The sequence below is a fragment of the Conger conger genome, chromosome 15 (genome assembly GCF_963514075.1).
Source record: "Conger conger chromosome 15, fConCon1.1, whole genome shotgun sequence".
Taxonomy (NCBI): Eukaryota; Metazoa; Chordata; class Actinopteri; order Anguilliformes; family Congridae; genus Conger; species Conger conger.
Genome location: NC_083774.1, coordinates 32374984 through 32387224, shown reverse-complemented (window position 1 = coordinate 32387224; position 12241 = coordinate 32374984). Strand labels below are relative to the sequence as shown.

The window sequence follows — 12241 nt, the reverse complement described above, 5'->3', positions numbered from 1 at the left end:
ATGCATGTTCACTATGAAGAAAGAAATGACAAAACAATGTAAAATAGATTTTACATGCCCACGATAGACATTAACAAAAATGTAATTCATGAAAACTGTCAGGAAAAAAAGCTGCACACGAGCATAATAGGTAGCTCCATGAGAGATGTGGGTTTTCAGTGGTTTAGTACAGATCTCATGGTGTGAGGATGCCATCTTGTTATTCAGTATTGAGACAATGGCAAAACCTGGAAATCCTAAGCACCAGCCAGGACCGCAGTGCCTACTGCTACATTGGAGGGCTCGTCCGGGATTTGAACCCGGGACCTCTCGCACCCAAAGCGAGAATCATACCCCTAGACCAACGAGCCCACAGGATGGACTACAGTGGACCTCCATACAGTTTCTAATTGAAAGACCCCATAATTCATCGTCTCTTTGCTGAACCATATCAATGAAAAATGGCCACATCTGGTTCAAAACTCTATTTCAGCTCAGCGCAATGGATTCATCTTTAGAATCAGAAATTGGCCTTTTTGTGGTCAATCGAAGTGTGAATCAATTGTGCCATGAAAGACTATGCAGCAATGTCCACTTACTGTTACTTTCAGAGGTGGTTTCATTCTGCAGTCAGAAATTCATGGACAGCACTGCACAAAATAAATCCAGTTCAACCACCTGTGGGCAACTATGCCAGGGCTGCAATGCACTGTAAAGACAGTCAATTTGAACAAACGGTCAATCAAAATCCGGTTTTCAGCATACTCATTATAACATCATAAACAAATGGAGTTTTCTTGGATTGCCTAAAAAGTTGTAGGCATAGGTGGGCAAAAGACTGGCTGCAGCTAATTGGTTCAAAAAACAATGACATTTCTCTGGCCATAAACGGGTTTAACATTGAAATTAAAGCATCCTCGTGTTTATTTCTTGCTCTGACTATTTTCTAGGACATACATACAATACATTTCAAAAGGAGAGGACATGTACATTTGCCAGAAAATGGTTTCTTTTGGAAGCACATTTACACAAGTGAATGGACCAGTAATGTAAAAAGGTGTGAATGGTCCAGAATGTTTGGGGCGATGAACAGTTATTAGTCCTCAGTGCATTCAAGACATTTTTCACTCAAAATCAAGGGCTGCAATTATATGTTGTGAAGCTTTAAAAATGTACAAAATTCAAGCCCGTCTAAATTTCAAAGCATATATGCATGTTCACTATGAAGAAAGAAATGCCAAAACAATGTAAAATAGATTTTACATGCCCACGATAGACATTAACAAAAATGTAATTCATGAAAACTGTCAGGAAAAAAAGCTGCACACGAGCATAATAGGTAGCTCCATGAGAGATGTGGGTTTTCAGTGGTTTAGTACAGATCTCATGGTGTGAGGATGCCATCTTGTTATTCAGTATTGAGACAATGGCAAAACCCGGAAATCCTAAGCACCAGCCAGGACCGCAGTGCCTACTGCTACATTGGAGGGCTCGTCCGGGATTTGAACCCGGGACCTCTCGCACCCAAAGCGAGAATCATACCCCTAGACCAACGAGCCCACAGGATGGACTACAGTGGACCTCCATACAGTTTCTAATTGAAAGACCCCATAATTCATCGTCTCTTTGCTGAACCATATCAATGAAAAATGGCCACATCTGGTTCAAAACTCAATTTCAGCTCAGCGCAATGGATTCATCTTTAGAATCAGAAATTGGCCTTTTTGTGGTCAATCGAAGTGTGAATCAATTGTGCCATGAAAGACTATGCAGCAATGTCCACTTACTGTTACTTTCAGAGGTGGTTTCATTCTGCAGTCAGAAATTCATGGACAGCACTGCACAAAATAAATCCAGTTCAACCACCTGTGGGCAACTATGCCAGGGCTGCAATGCACTGTAAAGACAGTCAATTTGAACAAACGGTCAATCAAAATCCGGTTTTCAGCATACTCATTATAACATCATAAACAAATGGAGTTTTCTTGGATTGCCTAAAAAGTTGTAGGCATAGGTGGGCAAAAGACTGGCTGCAGCTAATTGGTTCAAAAAACAATGACATTTCTCTGGCCATAAACGGGTTTAACATTGAAATTAAAGCATCCTCGTGTTTATTTCTTGCTCTGACTATTTTCTAGGACATACATACAATACATTTCAAAAGGAGAGGACATGTACATTTGCCAGAAAATGGTTTCTTTTGGAAGCACATTTACACAAGTGAATGGACCAGTAATGTAAAAAGGTGTGAATGGTCCAGAATGTTTGGGGCGATGAACAGTTATTAGTCCTCAGTGCATTCAAGACATTTTTCACTCAAAATCAAGGGCTGCAATTATATGTTGTGAAGCTTTAAAAATGTACAAAATTCAAGCCCGTCTAAATTTCAAAGCATATATGCATGTTCACTATGAAGAAAGAAATGCCAAAACAATGTAAAATAGATTTTACATGCCCACGATAGACATTAACAAAAATGTAATTCATGAAAACTGTCAGGAAAAAAAGCTGCACACGAGCATAATAGGTAGCTCCATGAGAGATGTGGGTTTTCAGTGGTTTAGTACAGATCTCATGGTGTGAGGATGCCATCTTGTTATTCAGTATTGAGACAATGGCAAAACCCGGAAATCCTAAGCACCAGCCAGGACCGCAGTGCCTACTGCTACATTGGAGGGCTCGTCCGGGATTTGAACCCGGGACCTCTCGCACCCAAAGCGAGAATCATACCCCTAGACCAACGAGCCCACAGGATGGACTACAGTGGACCTCCATACAGTTTCTAATTGAAAGACCCCATAATTCATCGTCTCTTTGCTGAACCATATCAATGAAAAATGGCCACATCTGGTTCAAAACTCTATTTCAGCTCAGCGCAATGGATTCATCTTTAGAATCAGAAATTGGCCTTTTTGTGGTCAATCGAAGTGTGAATCAATTGTGCCATGAAAGACTATGCAGCAATGTCCACTTACTGTTACTTTCAGAGGTGGTTTCATTCTGCAGTCAGAAATTCATGGACAGCACTGCACAAAATAAATCCAGTTCAACCACCTGTGGGCAACTATGCCAGGGCTGCAATGCACTGTAAAGACAGTCAATTTGAACAAACGGTCCATCAAAATCCGGTTTTCAGCATACTCATTATAACATCATAAACAAATGGAGTTTTCTTGGATTGCCTAAAAAGTTGTAGGCATAGGTGGGCAAAAGACTGGCTGCAGCTAATTGGTTCAAAAAACAATGACATTTCTCTGGCCATAAACGGGTTTAACATTGAAATTAAAGCATCCTCGTGTTTATTTCTTGCTCTGACTATTTTCTAGGACATACATACAATACATTTCAAAAGGAGAGGACATGTACATTTGCCAGAAAATGGTTTCTTTTGGAAGCACATTTACACAAGTGAATGGACCAGTAATGTAAAAAGGTGTGAATGGTCCAGAATGTTTGGGGCGATGAACAGTTATTAGTCCTCAGTGCATTCAAGACATTTTTCACTCAAAATCAAGGGCTGCAATTATATGTTGTGAAGCTTTAAAAATGTACAAAATTCAAGCCCGTCTAAATTTCAAAGCATATATGCATGTTCACTATGAAGAAAGAAATGCCAAAACAATGTAAAATAGATTTTACATGCCCACGATAGACATTAACAAAAATGTAATTCATGAAAACTGTCAGGAAAAAAAGCTGCACACGAGCATAATAGGCAGCTCCATGAGAGATGTGGGTTTTCAGTGGTTTAGTACAGATCTCATGGTGTGAGGATGCCATCTTGTTATTCAGTATTGAGACAATGGCAAAACCCGGAAATCCTAAGCACCAGCCAGGACCGCAGTGCCTACTGCTACATTGGAGGGCTCGTCCGGGATTTGAACCCGGGACCTCTCGCACCCAAAGCGAGAATCATACCCCTAGACCAACGAGCCCACAGGATGGACTACAGTGGACCTCCATACAGTTTCTAATTGAAAGACCCCATAATTCATCGTCTCTTTGCTGAACCATATCAATGAAAAATGGCCACATCTGGTTCAAAACTCTATTTCAGCTCAGCGCAATGGATTCATCTTTAGAATCAGAAATTGGCCTTTTTGTGGTCAATCGAAGTGTGAATCAATTGTGCCATGAAAGACTATGCAGCAATGTCCACTTACTGTTACTTTCAGAGGTGGTTTCATTCTGCAGTCAGAAATTCATGGACAGCACTGCACAAAATAAATCCAGTTCAACCACCTGTGGGCAACTATGCCAGGGCTGCAATGCACTGTAAAGACAGTCAATTTGAACAAACGGTCAATCAAAATCCGGTTTTCAGCATACTCATTATAACATCATAAACAAATGGAGTTTTCTTGGATTGCCTAAAAAGTTGTAGGCATAGGTGGGCAAAAGACTGGCTGCAGCTAATTGGTTCAAAAAACAATGACATTTCTCTGGCCATAAACGGGTTTAACATTGAAATTAAAGCATCCTCGTGTTTATTTCTTGCTCTGACTATTTTCTAGGACATACATACAATACATTTCAAAAGGAGAGGACATGTACATTTGCCAGAAAATGGTTTCTTTTGGAAGCACATTTACACAAGTGAATGGACCAGTAATGTAAAAAGGTGTGAATGGTCCAGAATGTTTGGGGCGATGAACAGTTATTAGTCCTCAGTGCATTCAAGACATTTTTCACTCAAAATCAAGGGCTGCAATTATATGTTGTGAAGCTTTAAAAATGTACAAAATTCAAGCCCGTCTAAATTTCAAAGCATATATGCATGTTCACTATGAAGAAAGAAATGCCAAAACAATGTAAAATAGATTTTACATGCCCACGATAGACATTAACAAAAATGTAATTCATGAAAACTGTCAGGAAAAAAAGCTGCACACGAGCATAATAGGTAGCTCCATGAGAGATGTGGGTTTTCAGTGGTTTAGTACAGATCTCATGGTGTGAGGATGCCATCTTGTTATTCAGTATTGAGACAATGGCAAAACCCGGAAATCCTAAGCACCAGCCAGGACCGCAGTGCCTACTGCTACATTGGAGGGCTCGTCCGGGATTTGAACCCGGGACCTCTCGCACCCAAAGCGAGAATCATACCCCTAGACCAACGAGCCCACAGGATGGACTACAGTGGACCTCCATACAGTTTCTAATTGAAAGACCCCATAATTCATCGTCTCTTTGCTGAACCATATCAATGAAAAATGGCCACATCTGGTTCAAAACTCTATTTCAGCTCAGCGCAATGGATTCATCTTTAGAATCAGAAATTGGCCTTTTTGTGGTCAATCGAAGTGTGAATCAATTGTGCCATGAAAGACTATGCAGCAATGTCCACTTACTGTTACTTTCAGAGGTGGTTTCATTCTGCAGTCAGAAATTCATGGACAGCACTGCACAAAATAAATCCAGTTCAACCACCTGTGGGCAACTATGCCAGGGCTGCAATGCACTGTAAAGACAGTCAATTTGAACAAACGGTCAATCAAAATCCGGTTTTCAGCATACTCATTATAACATCATAAACAAATGGAGTTTTCTTGGATTGCCTAAAAAGTTGTAGGCATAGGTGGGCAAAAGACTGGCTGCAGCTAATTGGTTCAAAAAACAATGACATTTCTCTGGCCATAAACGGGTTTAACATTGAAATTAAAGCATCCTCGTGTTTATTTCTTGCTCTGACTATTTTCTAGGACATACATACAATACATTTCAAAAGGAGAGGACATGTACATTTGCCAGAAAATGGTTTCTTTTGGAAGCACATTTACACAAGTGAATGGACCAGTAATGTAAAAAGGTGTGAATGGTCCAGAATGTTTGGGGCGATGAACAGTTATTAGTCCTCAGTGCATTCAAGACATTTTTCACTCAAAATCAAGGGCTGCAATTATATGTTGTGAAGCTTTAAAAATGTACAAAATTCAAGCCCGTCTAAATTTCAAAGCATATATGCATGTTCACTATGAAGAAAGAAATGACAAAACAATGTAAAATAGATTTTACATGCCCACGATAGACATTAACAAAAATGTAATTCATGAAAACTGTCAGGAAAAAAAGCTGCACACGAGCGTAATAGGTAGCTCCATGAGAGATGTGGGTTTTCAGTGGTTTAGTACAGATCTCATGGTGTGAGGATGCCATCTTGTTATTCAGTATTGACACAATGGCAAAACCCGGAAATCCTAAGCACCAGCCAGGACCGCAGTGCCTACTGCTACATTGGAGGGCTCGCCCGGGATTTGAACCCGGGACCTCTCGCACCCAAAGCGAGAATCATACCCCTAGACCAACGAGCCCACAGGATGGACTACAGTGGACCTCCATACAGTTTCTAATTGAAAGACCCCATAATTCATCGTCTCTTTGCTGAACCATATCAATGAAAAATGGCCACATCTGGTTCAAAACTCTATTTCAGCTCAGCGCAATGGATTCATCTTTAGAATCAGAAATTGGCCTTTTTGTGGTCAATCGAAGCGTGAATCAATTGTGCCATGAAAGACTATGCAGCAATGTCCACTTACTGTTACTTTCAGAGGTGGTTTCATTCTGCAGTCAGAAATTCATGGACAGCACTGCACAAAATAAATCCAGTTCAACCACCTGTGGGCAACTATGCCAGGGCTGCAATGCACTGTAAAGACAGTCATTTTGAACAAACGGTCAATCAAAATCCGGTTTTCAGCATACTCATTATAACATCATAAACAAATGGAGTTTTCTTGGATTGCCTAAAAAGTTGTAGGCATAGGTGGGCAAAAGACTGGCTGCAGCTAATTGGTTCAAAAAACAATGACATTTCTCTGGCCATAAACGGGTTTAACATTGAAATTAAAGCATCCTCGTGTTTATTTCTTGCTCTGACTATTTTCTAGGACATACATACAATACATTTCAAAAGGAGAGGACATGTACATTTGCCAGAAAATGGTTTCTTTTGGAAGCACATTTACACAAGTGAATGGACCAGTAATGTAAAAAGGTGTGAATGGTCCAGAATGTTTGGGGCGATGAACAGTTATTAGTCCTCAGTGCATTCAAGACATTTTTCACTCAAAATCAAGGGCTGCAATTATATGTTGTGAAGCTTTAAAAATGTACAAAATTCAAGCCCGTCTAAATTTCAAAGCATATATGCATGTTCACTATGAAGAAAGAAATGCCAAAACAATGTAAAATAGATTTTACATGCCCACGATAGACATTAACAAAAATGTAATTCATGAAAACTGTCAGGAAAAAAAGCTGCACACGAGCATAATAGGTAGCTCCATGAGAGATGTGGGTTTTCAGTGGTTTAGTACAGATCTCATGGTGTGAGGATGCCATCTTGTTATTCAGTATTGAGACAATGGCAAAACCCGGAAATCCTAAGCACCAGCCAGGACCGCAGTGCCTACTGCTACATTGGAGGGCTCGTCCGGGATTTGAACCCGGGACCTCTCTCACCCAAAGCGAGAATCATACCCCTAGACCAACGAGCCCACAGGATGGACTACAGTGGACCTCCATACAGTTTCTAATTGAAAGACCCCATAATTCATCGTCTCTTTGCTGAACCATATCAATGAAAAATGGCCACATCTGGTTCAAAACTCAATTTCAGCTCAGCGCAATGGATTCATCTTTAGAATCAGAAATTGGCCTTTTTGTGGTCAATCGAAGTGTGAATCAATTGTGCCATGAAAGACTATGCAGCAATGTCCACTTACTGTTACTTTCAGAGGTGGTTTCATTCTGCAGTCAGAAATTCATGGACAGCACTGCACAAAATAAATCCAGTTCAACCACCTGTGGGCAACTATGCCAGGGCTGCAATGCACTGTAAAGACAGTCATTTTGAACAAACGGTCAATCAAAATCCGGTTTTCAGCATACTCATTATAACATCATAAACAAATGGAGTTTTCTTGGATTGCCTAAAAAGTTGTAGGCATAGGTGGGCAAAAGACTGGCTGCAGCTAATTGGTTCAAAAAACAATGACATTTCTCTGGCCATAAACGGGTTTAACATTGAAATTAAAGCATCCTCGTGTTTATTTCTTGCTCTGACTATTTTCTAGGACATACATACAATACATTTCAAAAGGAGAGGACATGTACATTTGCCAGAAAATGGTTTCTTTTGGAAGCACATTTACACAAGTGAATGGACCAGTAATGTAAAAAGGTGTGAATGGTCCAGAATGTTTGGGGCGATGAACAGTTATTAGTCCTCAGTGCATTCAAGACATTTTTCACTCAAAATCAAGGGCTGCAATTATATGTTGTGAAGCTTTAAAAATGTACAAAATTCAAGCCCGTCTAAATTTCAAAGCATATATGCATGTTCACTATGAAGAAAGAAATGCCAAAACAATGTAAAATAGATTTTACATGCCCACGATAGACATTAACAAAAATGTAATTCATGAAAACTGTCAGGAAAAAAAGCTGCACACGAGCATAATAGGTAGCTCCATGAGAGATGTGGGTTTTCAGTGGTTTAGTACAGATCTCATGGTGTGAGGATGCCATCTTGTTATTCAGTATTGAGACAATGGCAAAACCCGGAAATCCTAAGCACCAGCCAGGACCGCAGTGCCTACTGCTACATTGGAGGGCTCGTCCGGGATTTGAACCCGGGACCTCTCGCACCCAAAGCGAGAATCATACCCCTAGACCAACGAGCCCACAGGATGGACTACAGTGGACCTCCATACAGTTTCTAATTGAAAGACCCCATAATTCATCGTCTCTTTGCTGAACCATATCAATGAAAAATGGCCACATCTGGTTCAAAACTCTATTTCAGCTCAGCGCAATGGATTCATCTTTAGAATCAGAAATTGGCCTTTTTGTGGTCAATCGAAGTGTGAATCAATTGTGCCATGAAAGACTATGCAGCAATGTCCACTTACTGTTACTTTCAGAGGTGGTTTCATTCTGCAGTCAGAAATTCATGGACAGCACTGCACAAAATAAATCCAGTTCAACCACCTGTGGGCAACTATGCCAGGGCTGCAATGCACTGTAAAGACAGTCAATTTGAACAAACGGTCAATCAAAATCCGGTTTTCAGCATACTCATTATAACATCATAAACAAATGGAGTTTTCTTGGATTGCCTAAAAAGTTGTAGGCATAGGTGGGCAAAAGACTGGCTGCAGCTAATTGGTTCAAAAAACAATGACATTTCTCTGGCCATAAACGGGTTTAACATTGAAATTAAAGCATCCTCGTGTTTATTTCTTGCTCTGACTATTTTCTAGGACATACATACAATACATTTCAAAAGGAGAGGACATGTACATTTGCCAGAAAATGGTTTCTTTTGGAAGCACATTTACACAAGTGAATGGACCAGTAATGTAAAAAGGTGTGAATGGTCCAGAATGTTTGGGGCGATGAACAGTTATTAGTCCTCAGTGCATTCAAGACATTTTTCACTCAAAATCAAGGGCTGCAATTATATGTTGTGAAGCTTTAAAAATGTACAAAATTCAAGCCCGTCTAAATTTCAAAGCATATATGCATGTTCACTATGAAGAAAGAAATGCCAAAACAATGTAAAATAGATTTTACATGCCCACGATAGACATTAACAAAAATGTAATTCATGAAAACTGTCAGGAAAAAAAGCTGCACACGAGCATAATAGGTAGCTCCATGAGAGATGTGGGTTTTCAGTGGTTTAGTACAGATCTCATGGTGTGAGGATGCCATCTTGTTATTCAGTATTGAGACAATGGCAAAACCCGGAAATCCTAAGCACCAGCCAGGACCGCAGTGCCTACTGCTACATTGGAGGGCTCGTCCGGGATTTGAACCCGGGACCTCTCGCACCCAAAGCGAGAATCATACCCCTAGACCAACGAGCCCACAGGATGGACTACAGTGGACCTCCATACAGTTTCTAATTGAAAGACCCCATAATTCATCGTCTCTTTGCTGAACCATATCAATGAAAAATGGCCACATCTGGTTCAAAACTCTATTTCAGCTCAGCGCAATGGATTCATCTTTAGAATCAGAAATTGGCCTTTTTGTGGTCAATCGAAGTGTGAATCAATTGTGCCATGAAAGACTATGCAGCAATGTCCACTTACTGTTACTTTCAGAGGTGGTTTCATTCTGCAGTCAGAAATTCATGGACAGCACTGCACAAAATAAATCCAGTTCAACCACCTGTGGGCAACTATGCCAGGGCTGCAATGCACTGTAAAGACAGTCAATTTGAACAAACGGTCAATCAAAATCCGGTTTTCAGCATACTCATTATAACATCATAAACAAATGGAGTTTTCTTGGATTGCCTAAAAAGTTGTAGGCATAGGTGGGCAAAAGACTGGCTGCAGCTAATTGGTTCAAAAAACAATGACATTTCTCTGGCCATAAACGGGTTTAACATTGAAATTAAAGCATCCTCGTGTTTATTTCTTGCTCTGACTATTTTCTAGGACATACATACAATACATTTCAAAAGGAGAGGACATGTACATTTGCCAGAAAATGGTTTCTTTTGGAAGCACATTTACACAAGTGAATGGACCAGTAATGTAAAAAGGTGTGAATGGTCCAGAATGTTTGGGGCGATGAACAGTTATTAGTCCTCAGTGCATTCAAGACATTTTTCACTCAAAATCAAGGGCTGCAATTATATGTTGTGAAGCTTTAAAAATGTACAAAATTCAAGCCCGTCTAAATTTCAAAGCATATATGCATGTTCACTATGAAGAAAGAAATGCCAAAACAATGTAAAATAGATTTTACATGCCCACGATAGACATTAACAAAAATGTAATTCATGAAAACTGTCAGGAAAAAAAGCTGCACACGAGCATAATAGGTAGCTCCATGAGAGATGTGGGTTTTCAGTGGTTTAGTACAGATCTCATGGTGTGAGGATGCCATCTTGTTATTCAGTATTGAGACAATGGCAAAACCCGGAAATCCTAAGCACCAGCCAGGACCGCAGTGCCTACTGCTACATTGGAGGGCTCGTCCGGGATTTGAACCCGGGACCTCTCGCACCCAAAGCGAGAATCATACCCCTAGACCAACGAGCCCACAGGATGGACTACAGTGGACCTCCATACAGTTTCTAATTGAAAGACCCCATAATTCATCGTCTCTTTGCTGAACCATATCAATGAAAAATGGCCACATCTGGTTCAAAACTCTATTTCAGCTCAGCGCAATGGATTCATCTTTAGAATCAGAAATTGGCCTTTTTGTGGTCAATCGAAGTGTGAATCAATTGTGCCATGAAAGACTATGCAGCAATGTCCACTTACTGTTACTTTCAGAGGTGGTTTCATTCTGCTGTCAGAAATTCATGGACAGCACTGCACAAAATAAATCCAGTTCAACCACCTGTGGGCAACTATGCCAGGGCTGCAATGCACTGTAAAGACAGTCAATTTGAACAAACGGTCCATCAAAATCCGGTTTTCAGCATACTCATTATAACATCATAAACAAATGGAGTTTTCTTGGATTGCCTAAAAAGTTGTAGGCATAGGTGGGCAAAAGACTGGCTGCAGCTAATTGGTTCAAAAAACAATGACATTTCTCTGGCCATAAACGGGTTTAACATTGAAATTAAAGCATCCTCGTGTTTATTTCTTGCTCTGACTATTTTCTAGGACATACATACAATACATTTCAAAAGGAGAGGACATGTACATTTGCCAGAAAATGGTTTCTTTTGGAAGCACATTTACACAAGTGAATGGACCAGTAATGTAAAAAGGTGTGAATGGTCCAGAATGTTTGGGGCGATGAACAGTTATTAGTCCTCAGTGCATTCAAGACATTTTTCACTCAAAATCAAGGGCTGCAATTATATGTTGTGAAGCTTTAAAAATGTACAAAATTCAAGCCCGTCTAAATTTCAAAGCATATATGCATGTTCACTATGAAGGAAGAAATGCCAAAACAATGTAAAATAGATTTTACATGCCCACGATAGACATTAACAAAAATGTAATTCATGAAAACTGTCAGGAAAAAAAGCTGCACACGAGCATAATAGGTAGCTCCATGAGAGATGTGGGATTTTCAGTGGTTTAGTACAGATCTCATGGTGTGAGGATGCCATCTTGTTATTCAGTATTGAGACAATGGCAAAACCCGGAAATCCTAAGCACCAGCCAGGACCGCAGTGCCTACTGCAACATTGGAGGGCTCGTCCCGGATTTGAACCCGGGACCTCTCGCACCCTAAGCGAGAATCATACCCCTAGACCAACGAGCCCACAGGATGG

General features: G+C 40.3%; 11 non-coding genes across 11 annotated transcripts; all 11 read right to left on the bottom strand.

Moving 5' to 3' along the window:
• Positions 1-278: 278 nt before the first annotated feature.
• Positions 279-350, bottom strand: trnap-ugg (transfer RNA proline (anticodon UGG)). Its single transcript has one exon. It is a non-coding gene; the product is annotated as a tRNA-Pro (tRNA).
• Positions 351-1466: 1116 nt separating this feature from the next.
• trnap-ugg (transfer RNA proline (anticodon UGG)) lies at positions 1467-1538 on the bottom strand. Its single transcript has one exon. It is a non-coding gene; the product is annotated as a tRNA-Pro (tRNA).
• A 1116-nt stretch (positions 1539-2654) lies between these two features.
• On the bottom strand, positions 2655-2726 carry trnap-ugg (transfer RNA proline (anticodon UGG)). The gene has a single exon. It is a non-coding gene; the product is annotated as a tRNA-Pro (tRNA).
• Positions 2727-3842: 1116 nt separating this feature from the next.
• trnap-ugg (transfer RNA proline (anticodon UGG)) lies at positions 3843-3914 on the bottom strand. Its single transcript has one exon. It is a non-coding gene; the product is annotated as a tRNA-Pro (tRNA).
• Positions 3915-5030: 1116 nt separating this feature from the next.
• On the bottom strand, positions 5031-5102 carry trnap-ugg (transfer RNA proline (anticodon UGG)). Its single transcript has one exon. It is a non-coding gene; the product is annotated as a tRNA-Pro (tRNA).
• Positions 5103-6218: 1116 nt separating this feature from the next.
• trnap-ugg (transfer RNA proline (anticodon UGG)) lies at positions 6219-6290 on the bottom strand. The gene has a single exon. It is a non-coding gene; the product is annotated as a tRNA-Pro (tRNA).
• Positions 6291-7406: 1116 nt separating this feature from the next.
• Positions 7407-7478, bottom strand: trnap-ugg (transfer RNA proline (anticodon UGG)). The gene has a single exon. It is a non-coding gene; the product is annotated as a tRNA-Pro (tRNA).
• Positions 7479-8594: 1116 nt separating this feature from the next.
• On the bottom strand, positions 8595-8666 carry trnap-ugg (transfer RNA proline (anticodon UGG)). Its single transcript has one exon. It is a non-coding gene; the product is annotated as a tRNA-Pro (tRNA).
• A 1116-nt stretch (positions 8667-9782) lies between these two features.
• Positions 9783-9854, bottom strand: trnap-ugg (transfer RNA proline (anticodon UGG)). Its single transcript has one exon. It is a non-coding gene; the product is annotated as a tRNA-Pro (tRNA).
• Positions 9855-10970: 1116 nt separating this feature from the next.
• Positions 10971-11042, bottom strand: trnap-ugg (transfer RNA proline (anticodon UGG)). Its single transcript has one exon. It is a non-coding gene; the product is annotated as a tRNA-Pro (tRNA).
• A 1117-nt stretch (positions 11043-12159) lies between these two features.
• trnap-agg (transfer RNA proline (anticodon AGG)) lies at positions 12160-12231 on the bottom strand. The gene has a single exon. It is a non-coding gene; the product is annotated as a tRNA-Pro (tRNA).
• Between the last annotated feature and the right edge of the window lie 10 nt (positions 12232-12241).